The 14,841-nt window shown below is 41.9% G+C and overlaps 1 protein-coding gene across 10 annotated transcripts in view; it reads left to right on the top strand.

The window, feature by feature from the left end:
* The window catches only part of R3HDM2 (R3H domain containing 2), a 447,291-nt gene that overhangs the window by 133,280 nt on the left and 299,170 nt on the right, over positions 1 to 14,841 (top strand). For 6 of the 10 annotated variants that reach the window (XM_029594892.1, XM_029594891.1, XM_029594895.1 and 3 more), the window contains exon 1: positions 8,619 to 8,639. The exons of 2 other annotated variants lie outside the window; for them this stretch is intronic. The gene's annotated coding sequence lies outside the window, so the exon portion shown is untranslated. Of the gene's footprint in view, positions 1 to 8,618; positions 8,640 to 14,841 lie in introns of those variants that run through there. 2 more of the 10 variants (XM_029594898.1, XM_029594897.1) reach the window with 1 other exon arrangement.

Here is a 14,841-nt window from a genome sequence, read left to right as displayed (position 1 = left end):
CTACAAAATAATGAGTGGAGTAGAACAGGTAAATAGGGAATGGTTGTTTAATTAACCAGGTGACTCAGGTGATCAGCAAGAAATTGAATCTGCTTTTAAGGATTGGCCACTGTCACAGTATGCCAGGCTTTTGATGGATCTTTGGTCTGACCCAGCATGGCATGTCTTAAGTTTTTATGAATCCTCAATGCTTTTGCAAGCATTATGCATCTTCGAACATCATAATGAGGCTTGATACAACAAAAATTCATTTATGATTTATTTTTAATATGGAATTGTAATGCAGCAGCCTGAGCGAGGAATACGGTCTTAAGTAAGAAGTTGATTATTGTTCAAATGCAATTGCAGGAGTTAAATTTCCCACTGTGAAAAAAAAAAAAAATGCAGGCAAAGCAGTTTCTCTTTTACCACACTGCCCTGGATTGCAGGATAATAGCCGATTAGCATGGGATTTGCATGGACGTGTGTTAATCCTGACACGGGTTTCAACCTATGTTTTAGCATGCTCAAACCCCTGTTAAATACCAGGTTTAATTTTGTATTGAAAAATGTATGTTAAAATGCTGGTTAAAACTCCACAGTAAGGTCAGCGTGCCTTATTGCATTGGTCCCAGAGAGATGGAAGGCGGCACCCTGTAACTTTCTTCAAATGATTGAATTAGGAGGTGGGGGAACTTCAGGTTTGTTGAATGTGTGTCAGGTTGTAAATCTATGCAGGAGCAGGATAATTATACACTTTCCTGAGCAGCTGCAAAACCGTGGGAGCCTGTTGGCACTGACCGCACACACACACACCCAGCACATAGTGCAAAAGACCAAATAGCTGTCAGCCCCACTATTGGACTATCACTGGTTAGTGCAAGATGTACTTTCTGTTGGGAGTAGTTGTATGTGCACACTTGGCACAAAGAAGTCCTAGCTTTCAGAGAATACCTATGGCCTCTAGAGGTTTGGAGTAGCAGACCTGGAGGAGGTGAAGCAGACAGAGGTATATAAAGGAAACCTTCAGACATAGTAGAATGGTTCCATCTCTTCTCTAACAGCCCCAGCCCTGGATTTGTCAGTAAGCACCCATTATATTTGTATCAAGTGCTGCAAACATTTAGGGACAGCAGGCTGGCAAAGATATACTGCTGTCCAGCTCTGCTGAATCTCATTCAGCCAAAAACAGCTTTCTGCTTCCCTATAACAGCCCCTTACAGGAGGTGGAAGGTGAATGGGGGAGAAAGCACCAAAAGTGCCTAGGGTGGCAAAATCCTAAATCCGGTAAGGGAAGGACATAACTCCTTGGAATGGCAGAAAATGATTCTGTAGCTAGAACTACTTATTTATTTATTTATTTTAAGTTTTTCTATACCGGCATTCGCGATAAATATCGCATCATGTCGGTTTACAATTAACAAGTGGATAGGGAACAAAAGGCAAAAAATAACATTGATCTTAGTAATAATAATAATAATAATAGTAAAAACATTAAACAAGAGAAGGCTAAGGAATGCAGTTACAATAAAACAAGGGAGTAATATAACTTGGATCAGAGAAAAGAAGCAGGGGTTTAAATAGAGAGAACATATATGCCAGTCAATGTGCTTATAGCATTGATGAATTGCCCTTATGAGGTAGGGCTATTAATTACCATGACTAAGGTAAAGTCTGAGCGACTAGTTAATAATGGAATAGGTTCAGTTTAGTTCAGGAAAGGCTTTCATGAATAGCCACGTTTTAAGTCTTTTCCTAAATGTAGGAAGGCAGGGTTCCTGTCGCAAGTCTGGTGGGATGGAGTTCCACAATGTTGGTCCTGCAGTGGAGAAAGCCCTGTCTCTGGCGGTTATGTGCTTCATGGATTTGGAGTGTGGTACTTGTAGGGTTTCTCTATAGGACTCTCTGATTGGTCTTTTGGACGTGAATTTTTTGAGAGGAATTTGAAGGTTGAGCTGGGAGTGTTGATGTATAGCTTTGTAAATAGTGGTTATGGACTTATATATGATTCTGTAATGAATTGGCAGCCAATGCAGGTCTTTGAGGATTGGTGATATGTGGTCTCTTCTCCATGTGTTAGTTAATATTCTCGCAGCCGTGTTTTGGACCATCTGAAGGGGTTTAGTGTGAGATGACAGAAGTCCTAATAGCAAAGAGTTGCAGTAATCTAGTTTAGCAAATATTATTGATTGTAGAATAGTTCTGTAGTCATGAAAATGGAAGAGTGGTCTTATTCTCTTTAAGACTTGGAGTTTATAGAAGCAGTCCTTAGTAGTTTGATTTATGAATGCTTTTAGGTTTAACATCTATGATGTGTTCCTGATGATGTGTTGTTATCCTCTTGCATCGAGGATCTCTCTCATGGAGTGTCATTTTTATTGGCAATTTGATTATTAGGAGTGTAGATAGCTGAGTGACTGGTGGCTGTAAGGATCAGTTGGTACCTTGTCTGCCTGATGCAAAGATAGCAGATCTCACGTATCACCTAGATAGGATGTTAGAGGGTGTTGGGCACACGAGGGGAGTCATCTGTCATGGTACATATGGGTACCAAGGACATGGGAAGATGCAGGAAGGAGATTCTAGATTGCAAATTTAGGCTGCATAGTAAAAGATTGAACTCCAGAACCATCAGGGTAGCATTTTCAGAAATGCTCCACATGAAGGATCCCAGAAGCAGGCTGAGTTCTGGAGTCTTAATGCATGGAGGAAAGCTTTAGATTCATTAGGAACTGGGAAATTATTTTGACAATGGGAAGCCTACTCCAATGACATGGGCTTGCACTTTAACCTGAAATGGAATCCAGCTGCTGGTGTTAATTTAAAAAAAGAGAGAGCAGTTTTAAAACTAGATAATGGCGGAAGCATATAGTTTAGAGGTATCATCAAAAGATACTGTTAAGAGAGAATTTTGTGCGTCCTGATAGGATATGGAAAAAGCCCAGGTAGCTCAGGTGCATTTAAATGAAGAGAAGACAAATATGAATAACTATAAATTACCTGAACTAACTGCTAATTATAAGCTTATCAATAGGAACAAAAATACATGTATAGTGCCTTGTACAAGTCTTCATACCCTTGTCCATTTTTCATTCTGCTGTTGAAAAATACAAATCAAAATGCATTAAAGTAGTCATTGGTTTCACTGAATTGCACAACATAATCTACATTTTCCTCATGAAGGAACAGTTATAGAAATATTCCAAAAATAATTAAGAATAAAAACCCAAAAAGTCTTGATTACATAAGACTTTACACCTCTTGAATCAGTAGCCCTTGAGTTGCTTATGATTAGCAGGATGGTGATTTTTTTTTTGCCTATTCTTGGCAGAAGAGCTCAAGCTCTTTCAGGTTGGCTGGGTATCATCTGTGGACTGATGTGTTCAAATATTTTTACACATTTTCTAATAGTTTCAGGCTTTGAGTGGGCCACTCGAGGACATTCACTTCCTTCTTGCTGAGTCACTCCATCGTTGCTTTTGCTTTGTGCTTAGGATCATTGCCCTGCGGAAAGATTAATCTTCTCCCCATTCCCAGTACTATGGTAGACTGGAACAGGATTCCCCTAGGATCTGCCTGCTCTTTATCAACAATCTTTCTGTCTTCTGAAGCCTCTCTGCCCCTGCTGTGGCAAAGAATCCCCACATCATAATGCCACCACTATGCTTTTATTGTAGGGGTGGTTTTAAAGGATTATGTGCCTTGTTTATTTTATGCACACATATCAATTAGCATTAAGAACAAAAGTTCTACTTTGCTACACTAAGGGGCCGATTTTAAAAGTTACGCATGCGGGGGTACATTTGTGCGCGCCACCTGGCGCGCACAAATGTACACCCGATTTTATAACATGCTCGCACTACCGCGCACATGTTATAAAATCCAGGGTCAGCACGCGCAAGGAGAGATGCACACTTGTGCATCTTGCGCGCCGAGCCCGAGGGGAGCCCCGATGGCTTTCCACGTTCCCTCCAAGGCCGCTCCGAAATCGGAGCGGCCTTGGAGGAAACTTTTTTTTTCTGGCCCACCCCCATCCCTAACTAAATCCCCCCACCCTACCTTTGCTCCAAAAGTTACACCTGCCTGAGGCAGGCTTAACTTGTGCGTGCTGGCTGGCTGCCGGCGCATCATGCCCCGGCACAGGCCGCTGTGCCGGAGCACTGGATCCCGTCCCCAGACTGCCGCCATGCCCCTGGACCGCCCCCGAACCGCCGCCACACCCCCGGACTGCCCATTTTGGAAAGCCCCAGGACATATGTGCGTCCGTCGAGCCTATGCAAGATAGGCTCGGCGCACGCAGGGGCAGCTTGGGACAGCTTTTCGGGGGCACTGTCCCATTGGTTGTCCTTATTCCACCATGTCTCTGAGATGCCAATTAAGTCTGTCATCATTCACTGCTATACATTCTAATTCTCCCATCTTACTTCTATTCTGGCATAAGCATACAAACATTTCAAAGTTTGTTTTTTGTTTGTATTTTCATTCTGCTTTTTAATTGATAGGGATAAATTAGAATGTTTTAGCTCAGGTGAGTTTTTAGTTACAGGCACTTGGACTACTTTTCTTATCATTGGAACCTCACTATCGGGATGCCCTAATTCTAATGCATCATTAGTATCCTTTGAAGATACCTCTCTCCGAACCATTCGCTGCTGAGCGACTGTCAGCTTTCCCCTTAGAGCAGCTTTTAAACTAGAACAATCTCCTTTTTAAAGGTTAGTGCCAGCAGTCTTTTTCCACCCTGGTTAAGGTGGAGCCCATCCCTTCGGAAGCGACTCCCCCTTCCCCAAAAGGTTCCCCAGTTCCTAACAAAACTGAATCCCTCTTCCTTGCACCATCGTCTCATCCATACATTGAGACTCCGGAGCCCTGCCTGACTGCCTCTGGTGATCTGCGCGTGGATCAGGGAGCATTTCAGAGAATGCTACCCTGGAGGTTCTGGATTTAAACTTTCTTCCTAAGAGCCTAAATTTGGCTTCCAGAACCTCCCTCCCACAGTTTTCCTATGTCGTTGGTGCCCACATGTACCACGACGGCCGGATCCTCCCCAGCACTGTCTAAAATCCTATCTAGGTGACGCGTGAGGTCCACCACCTTCGCACCAGGTAGGCATGTTACCAGGCGATCCTTACACCCACCAGTCACCTGGCTGTCTACATTCCTAATAATCGAATCACCAACTATGACGGCCGACCTATCCCTTCCCTCCTGGGCAGTAGGCCTTGGGGAGATATCCTTGGTGTGAAAGGACAATGCACCACCTGGAGAGCAGGTCCTTGCTACAGGATCCTTTCCTGCTGCACCAGGTTGATGCTCTCCAATTATGAGACCTTCTTCCTCCAAGGCAGCACCAGGGCTGACAGCATGAAGTTGGAACTTGGCTACTATGGCCCTGAAGGTCTCATCTATTTACCTCTCTGTCTGCCTCAGCTCCTCCAGGTCTGCCACTCTAGCCTCCAGAGATCGGACTCGTTCTCTGAGAGCTAGGAGCTCTTTGCATCGCATGCACATGTACAACTTCTCACCGGTGGGTAAAAAATCATACATGTGACACTTGATGCAAAAGACCGGGAAGCCCCCCTCTTGCTGCTGGACTGCTGCCTTCATCTCGAATTTGTTCAGTTCCTACTTAAATTTTAGGTTGCTATGGGAGTAGGAATGTGTCTAATTAATGTCCTTTAAATGTATTAGTGAATTCACTATATGTCTGGTAGTGGCCTACAGGGGAATGATCAAACTCTCAATAAGGTGTTTTTTTTTCTTTTTTTTGTGAAAGTGGCACCTGCCTATAAATTAAAGGATGAGCCAGGGGTTGGTGGGTGAGGGGTGGGAGGGCTGGGAAATACAAACCGTCTAACTTCAGTTAGTCAGCCAGAGTGACTCACTGCTCTCTTGATTAACAAATGTTGGTACCTAATCAAACCAAATCACACTACCTTAACACCTTTCCAAGGGGAGTAACTGAACTGAACTTTTCAACCTTTTTACTTAGGTATACACTGCTCCTAGCTGATTTCTAATTTCTGGCTACTATTTTTTTGTTTGTTTTTAATATACAAACACTAACTACTGCTTACTAGCTGCCTTACTGACTGACTATTAAAAAATACAAACAGTCTAACTTCTGTTTATTTGCTGCCTTACTGACTATTAAAAGTACAAACACACAAAATAATATTCCCAAATAGTTAACTTCACCCAATACTTTTTAAAAAAGAAAATTTCCCAAGCAAAAACTTACTGATTCCTTTCAGCCACCAGCAAGGTGATCCTCTCCTAAAACCTCTCTAACTGTATCTGCTTAAAAGGTAAACCCTTTTTTTAAACCTTACCTGAGCTCAGCGCTTACTGGCTGAGTACAGAGACGGTCTCCCGCTGCAGGGGAAGAGGGCATCTGCCGTCACCACCACACTCGGCCTCCTGCACCCGCTGCCTTTCAGCTGAATGAGCAGCTAAGTCAACCCCAAGAAACCCAGCTACCGGACCAAAGCACACCGCTGAGGGACCACGGAAACCACCATAGGAATTCTCAATTGGGGGAGGGACCTTTTGGTATCAACACAGGAGAGCAGGGCTTTCTTTTCTTTAGATCAGAATTTCAAATTTCTTCTTCGAAAAAACACGAAGCAATCCCCATAGGGAGATGAACGTCTACCATCTGCTGGAGACGGAGAATACTGGCAGCCTGGGGTCACTGAGGGTTTATATATACTGTGACGTCAGCTTGCTCAGTCTCCATCTGCTGGCAGGGGAGCATAACCCACCTGTCCTGAGTCCATCTGTCTAACCACTAGGAAATAATTCATTAGCTTTTAACAAATTACATAATCAGTACAAACAAGTAGGAAATACCCTGGCATGAAACAGTGAGTCCATAATCTAAGAAAATAAGAACACAAGAAATTGCCATGCTGGGTCAGACCAAGGGTCCCATCAAGCTGAGCATCCTGTTTCCAACAGTGGCCAATCCAGGCCACAAGAACCTGGCAAGTACCCAAACATTAAGAAGATCCCATGCTATTGATGCCAGTAATAGCAAAGACCATTCCCTAAGTCAACTTGATTAATAGCAGTTAATGGAATTCTCCTCCAAGAACTTATCCAAACCTTTTTTAAACCCAGCTACACTAACTGCACTAAACAAACTAATGAAAAAGGCTTATTATAAGACCACATAAATAGGGCCAAAAAGTTAAATATTTCTAGGAAATCAAGTTCGGTATCAATATCATATAAGTAACTTAAGGAAACAACCAAATCAAGTTAAACCACTTGACTTTCATTAAAACTACAAAAAGGGAGCATTACTGATACAAAGACCTTCAATTTGATCCAGAGTCACAATTTCATTAGTTTAGTTACCCCCTGTAATAGTAGAAACACAAAGATTCTGTCCCAAAAAAGCAGCATTAGAAGAAAACAACAGAGTGAAAGATCCTTCTGGATCACCACACTTAGGACAACTGCCCAACTGCATAATTCCAGCTCCCATGACCGACTTTGGATAAATACAAATTCTACATGTAAATTTGAAATGTTATTTGGTTTGATTTATTAGCTTATATTCCACATTTCCAAAATAATTTTATTCAAAGTGGATTACAAAACATGAAATAAAAGACATCATAAATAAATCCATTAAAATACCATCAAATACACAAATATAAACACTACAAATACATCATATTATAAATATTTCATACCTGTACTTAATAATAAAATATACGATTTAAACAAACATAAAAATGTATTAAAAATTCCCTATCTAAAGATAAAACATGAAAATCTATACATAAAAATCCAATACCCATTATCTTTACACTACCTTTATAAAATTCTCTTAAATAATCCTACCTGTCAGAACCCTGCTTAATAAATGTTATCAGAAACCTCTGCAAAGAATGTTTCATAAGTATATACCTGGTTTAAGTACAACTCTTAACTTTTTTTTTTTTTTTTTTAAAGCCCATCTAAGGGCTAAGTAATTTAACTCCTCTAGTATGTCCAACTGGCAGGTTATTTCAAAGTGCCAGCACAGCCCTGGAAAGGTTCAATCATGGGCCCTAGGTATCATTATACTCTTCAAGATGGTTGAAGGTGGGCTTTCTGACTTGATATCAAGTTATATGAGGTACAATATTGCTTAAATGCGCTTTCAGGTATATAGGCGCTTTACTTCTTAAAGCTCTAAAAGCCCAGGTTAAAGCCATAAAATGTATGCAGTGTATAACAGGCAGCCAATGAAGATCCCTAAGGAGCCTTGACATACTCTCCTGCTTTGATTTGTAATCACGCTAGGAACTGTAGCCTGCACATTTCTTCTTGGGTAATTCCAGGTAAAGCAAGTTTGTTTACTGTAAACAGTGTTCTCTGTAGGGGCAGCAGGATGAATTATATCTCCCCACCTTCCTGAAGAGTTGACTACTTAGCTCTAAAATTGACTGAAGGGGCTCAAGAGGCAACGCCCACGTAGGAATTCCTGCTCATACTCAAGAGCAATAGTTCTACGAGCTAAAAGAGAAGAGTCCATTCAGCGCCATCGGATGATGTCACCATATGTCATGGCTAATTCATTCTACTTGTCAACGGAGAAACCACATTGCAGTAATCTAAGATGTAATCAACAACTACATCAATATCTTAAAATCAGAAATTGTAAGGTATGACTTCAATTCTTTAACCAATTTGAGTCTCAAAAATGTCATTTTTCTCCACATTTGTCACCTAATCCTCCATTTTCAAAGCAGAATCTAAGTGGCTACCTACAACTTTTGGAGTCTGACTGAAGGGTGAAATTTCAAAACTTTCCAAACCAGAGCAACTCAGCCTTTATTGGGCTTAATTTTAACATCCTGATTTCAGATATACAAGAGTTGAGAACTTTTATCACAACTTCATAGAAGCCTTTAATGGCAATAAGATCTGAATGTTATTTGCATATATATCTGCTTTAAGAGCTTCCTAGCAATACTTCCCAGCTGATGCAAGTACACAAACTGTATGGGGGAACAACAATAACCTCACACTTCAAAAGCCAAGGTAGTGAAGAAACCCCATCACCCAAAACACTCTGAACTCTGCAAAAAAAAAAAAAAAAGACTTCTCACTCTGTTGATTACAACTGAATGGTCCAACTTATCGAATGCAGTGGATAGAATCAACAAAATTTTAAAAATCCTCCTGCAAAATCATTTCCAATTATCAGAAAGACCCTCAACAAAAACATAAGTGACCAGAAACTAGAAATAAGTATGCAGACAAAAATTGAACTGAAAATCCCAATAAGCCCCATTCTGCATGCAATTCGACAGAGAAACAAACAGAAATGCATGTCTTCTTGTACTGTGCAAAATACATTTCCCAAAACTAACACAGAAAATCAAAGACTTCTCACAAAAGAATGAGTAGGAAAAACTTAATATAATCCTGGGGTAAAGAGGAGAAATAACAGCTAGAGCAGTAAAATATGATGTATCCTGCCACCAGGCCATAAAAGTTATCTGACCAGGATTAAAACTTGTGAATTGTCTTTGCTATTAATCTGTTTACTGTAATTCTAATTACTGTTATTAGCACTTATATATTTTTCTTTTTATTCCTTTTAATTTAAACAATTTTATGGGGGTGAGGGAAAGGAGAGGGGGAGACAGAGAAAGGGGGTCAGTTGTGGAAATATTTAGAAAATTTAAGCACTAATCCATAACTGTTTTAGGAGCCATGGAAATGTTTTCCTTAATGTTTTCTCACTTTCACTTTTGTTTTTTGTTTGGCTTCTTTCCTTTATTCTCTTTTAGTTTATATTTCTTTTTCTCTTTTCCTCTATTTTTGTTTTTTGTTTTTCTGAATTTTAGTCCCTAAGGTGATCTGACTTCCAGGATTCTCCCAGACCTGAAGGTTAGGAAAAAAGGAGGGGGAAAAAGGGGAGGGAAGGAATAGGGGTGGGATAAGAAAATTAAGGGGTAGGGCCGGATGCAGAGCGAGAGGTAGCAAGGAGGGTGGAGGTGGGGTTGGGGATAGGTAGGAGGTAGGGGGTAAAAGGGAGAAAGGATGACAAGATGGTGAGAGGAGGGGCAAGGAGAAACGCAGGAGGGGCAAAAAAAAAAGTGCCTACTCTACCCTACCTTGCCGTGGCTCTCAAACCCTAATCCCCACAATTCCCCCAAATGCCCAGTGGTCACCAGTTTTCCTCTTCCCCAAAACAGTGAGAGAGAGACACAAAAAAGAAAATGGACACTCCCAACTTACCTACTGTCCCTGGCAGCTCTGACAGGCTAGCTGCCAGCCAGTCAATCCTTTGTTGACTGGTCAAACAAAATGTTGCCTCCACAAAGTCATGATTGGCTTCTCTCGTCATGCTTCCATGTCTTAGGCCCCAATAAAAAGGTCTTCAGAGCAATGATCTTTCTGCTTCCAGGGGATGTGGGTCTTGTCACTATCAGTCCACTCTTCCTCCTAACTCTGGGAAGGAGGGGACCTTGCTGCAATTGGTCTGCTCTTCCTCTGTGGGTCAGGAGGAAGCATCAGCGATCTTGGCAAGTTCTTCCTCCTACCTCCGTCAGGGGGTGGAGAGCTTGCCATGATCAAGTACACTTCTTCCTGCCTCAAGGAGAGATGAAATCCTTGCCATGTTCTGCCTGGTCTTCCTTCTGCCATAGGGTTGGGGGAAGTCCTTGCCATGATCACTTGCTATTCTTACTGCCTAAGGGGAGGAGGTGTATCCTTGCTGTGATTGCCTGCTCTTACTCCTGCCTCAGGGAGAGGACTGGTCCTTGTCCCAATTGGCCTGCTTTTTGTCCTACTTTGGGTAGTGGAGGGGGGAGTGTCCTTGTTGCAACTGGTCCACTCTTAGAAGGTCTTCACTTGCACATGGAAACTTTCAGGTTGACTCATGCTAATTCCATGCCATTTCTCTTCAGTGACTAGAGGGCTTCACAAAAACGTTTGAGCCACATTCTGGCCCCCGACCTATGGGTTTGACAAGCCTGTTCCAACCTCTCACACTGAGATTTTTGTTCTGTCTACTTTCAACAGCCACGGGTTTCTCTAAAAAGAATCTGTCTGAGCATTTGTAGATAAGATAATTCACTCTTAAAAAGCAAGGGAATGCTATAAAAAAAAATCTCTAAAAACTCCCAGCTAGCAATTTCAACTATCAGAAACATAGTTTAGAAAATGAAGTAACATGGGACTGCTGAAGTCAAGGCAAGATCTGGAAGACCAAGAAAAATCTCTGATAGAAACTGGTCATATCTCAAGACAGAACCCACAGATCACTGCAAATGACCCAATAAAAAGTTAAGTTTACACTAGAGTAGCTGTCCACAATATAGCATTGCTTACACAACAATGATCTACCTGGGAGAGTTATCAGAAGAAATCCTTTTCTATGACCTCATTACAAAGCTCATCCTCTAAAGTATAAAAAAATCTTGATAAGCTTGAACATTTTGGAACAAAGTGCTTTGGACCAATGAAATGAAACTGAACTGTTTGACCACAACCACATGAGATACTGTAAGATAAAATTAGGTTTTTAACTGTTTTTCCTTTCCTTTAATCTGGGCAGACCAGTCTAGACGTGAGATATGTTTCCCTTAGTAGCAGATAGAAACAGAATGTGAAACTTTTCACTGGCGACTTCCTCTATATAACCTGGTGCAGCAGGAGAAGCAGTCAGTAGCCTCTTGCCCAAAGCTAGTAAATGGGTGCTCCTGGAATATCTTAAAAAAAACAAAAAAACCCTCTTCTTTATTTCCCCAATTAAATGAAAAATCAGCCAATAATCTGCTCTTCCTTCTCTAGGTTTCCTTTCAGTCTGGGAATATGCTATTTGGAGCTGACCTTCCATTTTCCCCTATTCTCTAATTCTTTATTTCTCTTCTTTTTTTTTTTCTCTTATGTGCCTTCTAGAGAACCCTTTCCATCCTGGTTTCTAGTGAGCTCTGGACTGATGTGGTGGACTCAAGGAAAGGAAATTAGCAGATAAACATCTTCCTTATCATCCCACCAGACTAGTGCAGAAATGTGGGATGACCAAAGCAGTGTCTATGCTAGACAAGAGGAAGCTAATGATTCTTGGATGACATTTGTTCAAAAAACTGCATCCTCCTTTGCCTGCAGATCTAGTGTGTAATGCTTACTAAAGGAATGTAAGGAGGCCCATGTTACTCCCTGTGAAACCAGTCTGCATTCTGCCCAAGATGCTGCCTGTGCTCTAGTGGAATGAATTCTCAGGCTTTCAGGGACTGATTTCCCCTTCAGTACAAAAGCCAGTGCTATTACCTCCTTAATCCATCAAGCAACAGACATTTTCAATGTCGCCTACCCTTACTAGGAGCTGCTAAAAAGAATGAACTTATTCAACTTTTGGAAAATCTGTGCAACCTTCAGGTAATGTAGCAGTGCTCTTTGGACATCCAGAAATTGTAGATCCTCTCTCTCTCCCATTCAATCAGATGCCCTAAAAGAGGGCAGGGTAACTGCCTAATTGAGAGGAAATCAGATACCATGTTAGGCATGAATGATTTTATTTATTTATTTATTTATTTGAAAACTTTTTTATACCGGCATTCATTTGCATAACACATTGGTTTACATGTAATGGGGTTATAACAAAAGAATTAGAAAATGAAAAGTAAGTTAATGAAACAGGGCGGCGAAGGAACAAGATGGGAGATAAGTGGCAGGATAAAGGGTCACGCAGATAGATAGGTTAACAAAAAATCATATAACTAATTTACAAGGTTTCTGAAGTTGCGGCTCTAGTTCAGGGGGTTAACTCAAGGCAAAACAGCTAAGTGTCCGTGGATTTCATTGGTGGAGGAAGGGAGAAAGATTATTGAGCAATGGTGGTAGGAGGTAATTGCTAACCATAGGCCCTTTTAAATAACCAGGTTTTTAGGTTTTTTTTTTAAAAGTTTTAGTGCAGTGTTCTTGGCGTAGTTCTGCTGGCATTGAGTTCCATAGTGTAGGTCCCCCTATGGAAAAGGCGCGATCTTTAGTGGAGATATGGCGAGTGAGTTTGTGAGAGGGTAGTGATAGGTTTCCTTTGTAGGCTGCTCTGGTCGGTCTGTTGGAAATGTGATACTGCAGGGAGTCTTTAAACCAATGAGTATTTTGATTATGAAGTGTTTTATGGATAATAGTGAGGGTCTTGTGTATTCTGGCAGCGATAGGAAGACAGTGGAGGTCTGTAAGGATTGGTGTAATAAGATCTATTCTGCGGGAGTTTGTGAGGATTCTAGCAGCTGCGTTTTGCAGCATTTGGAGGGGTGTGATGGAAATTGCGGGGAGGCCTAGAAGGTAAGGAATTGCAATAATCAATCTTGCTGAATATGGTGGCTTGGAGGACAGTTCGGAAATCGTGTAGGTGGAAGATGATGGTGCAGGATATTGCCTGAAGATCAGAAATTCCAGCTAAACAGCCACCAGGAACACCATCTTCAGAGTGAGATCTTTTAGTAATGCTCTCTTCATAGGCTTTAATATGGGACTGCTGCCAAAACTTGGAGAACTAAATTCAGGTCCCATGCTGGAGTGGTCATAATGGAGGGCAAACATGTTTAGCTTTCCAGAAGAAATGCACTTTATTTGGGAGCAAGGCTACAGAGCTGCCTCTGACCTGCCCCCATAGTAGGATTTGGCTGCCGCAATGAATTCAGGGTTAAACCTTTGTCCAGTCCATTTTGAAGGAACTCCAAGATGGAGGACAATTGCACTTTAAAGGGTTAAAGACCTCTCTTGACACCAGGTCTCAAAGATTCTCCATACCCTGGCATAAGCCAGGGATGTGCACACCTTTCTTGTTTTAAATAGCATTGATATCATTGCACCTGAGAAGTCTCGCTTGTGCAATGCCCCCACTCAAGAGTCAGGCCAAATGACAGAATGGACAGACTCCTTCAGGACTTCTTAGTCTTGGTGCAGTAGCCTTTGACAAGGGTGAACCTGAGAGGATCCCCTCTCTGAATTATGATCAGGTCCACATACCATGATTTCCTCGCCCAATCTGGAGCTACTAGTGTAACCTATCCTAGATAATCTGTAATTCTACGGACTCACCCTTATCAAGGGCCAGGGAGGGAACATGTATAAGTGGCCATCTCTTGGCCTCAGCTGCATTATATTGTCCAGTCTTCTGGAGCCTGCTTCTCTCTGAGACTGTAGGATTTTTTTCGTTTTGGTATTTCTGTAGGTCATCATCAAGTCCCATTGAGAGTGCCTCAGTCTGCTCACAATCTGCACAAATGCTTCCTTGGCCACAGTCCCACTCTTTTGGATCCAGAGTTTGCCGGCTCAGGAAGTCCACCTGCACATTGTCAACTCCCATGATATATTTTGCCGACAAGTCCCTGAGATGCATTTCCGCCCACATCATTAATATCTCTGCTTCCCTTGCCACCTGCAGGCTCTTAATGCCTCTTTGTCTGTTCACAGACCACCACTGTGGCATTGTCCAACAATAATTTGATAGCTTTGCCTTTCATCCATGGCAACAGATTGATTAAGGCTAACCTGATCACCCTGGTCTCCATCCAGTTTATCGACCATGGCACGTCCATGGCTGACCAGAGGCCCTGAGCTACCTGTCCCCTGCAATGAGCCCCCCCTGCCTACTAGACTTTTATCTGTTGTTACTGTTATCCATTCCGGATGCTATAAATTGACTTCTGCGTCCAGGTTGGTTTGATAAACCACTACTCCAGACTCTTCCTGGACTGTTTTGTCATTGGAAAAGCCATTCTGAATTCTTGCTTCTGTGGTGACCATCTTCTTTTTATTTTTAAATCAGCTTTATTGATGCACTGTGAGCAAATGGAAAGCTCTCTCCAGTGTGGGCCTACTACTGGCCATGGTTTATGG

The sequence above is a fragment of the Rhinatrema bivittatum genome, chromosome 3 (assembly GCF_901001135.1).
Source record: "Rhinatrema bivittatum chromosome 3, aRhiBiv1.1, whole genome shotgun sequence".
Taxonomy (NCBI): domain Eukaryota; kingdom Metazoa; phylum Chordata; class Amphibia; order Gymnophiona; family Rhinatrematidae; genus Rhinatrema; species Rhinatrema bivittatum.
Note: the sequence above shows the minus strand (reverse complement) of the source record. Positions and strands in the feature narration are given on the sequence as shown.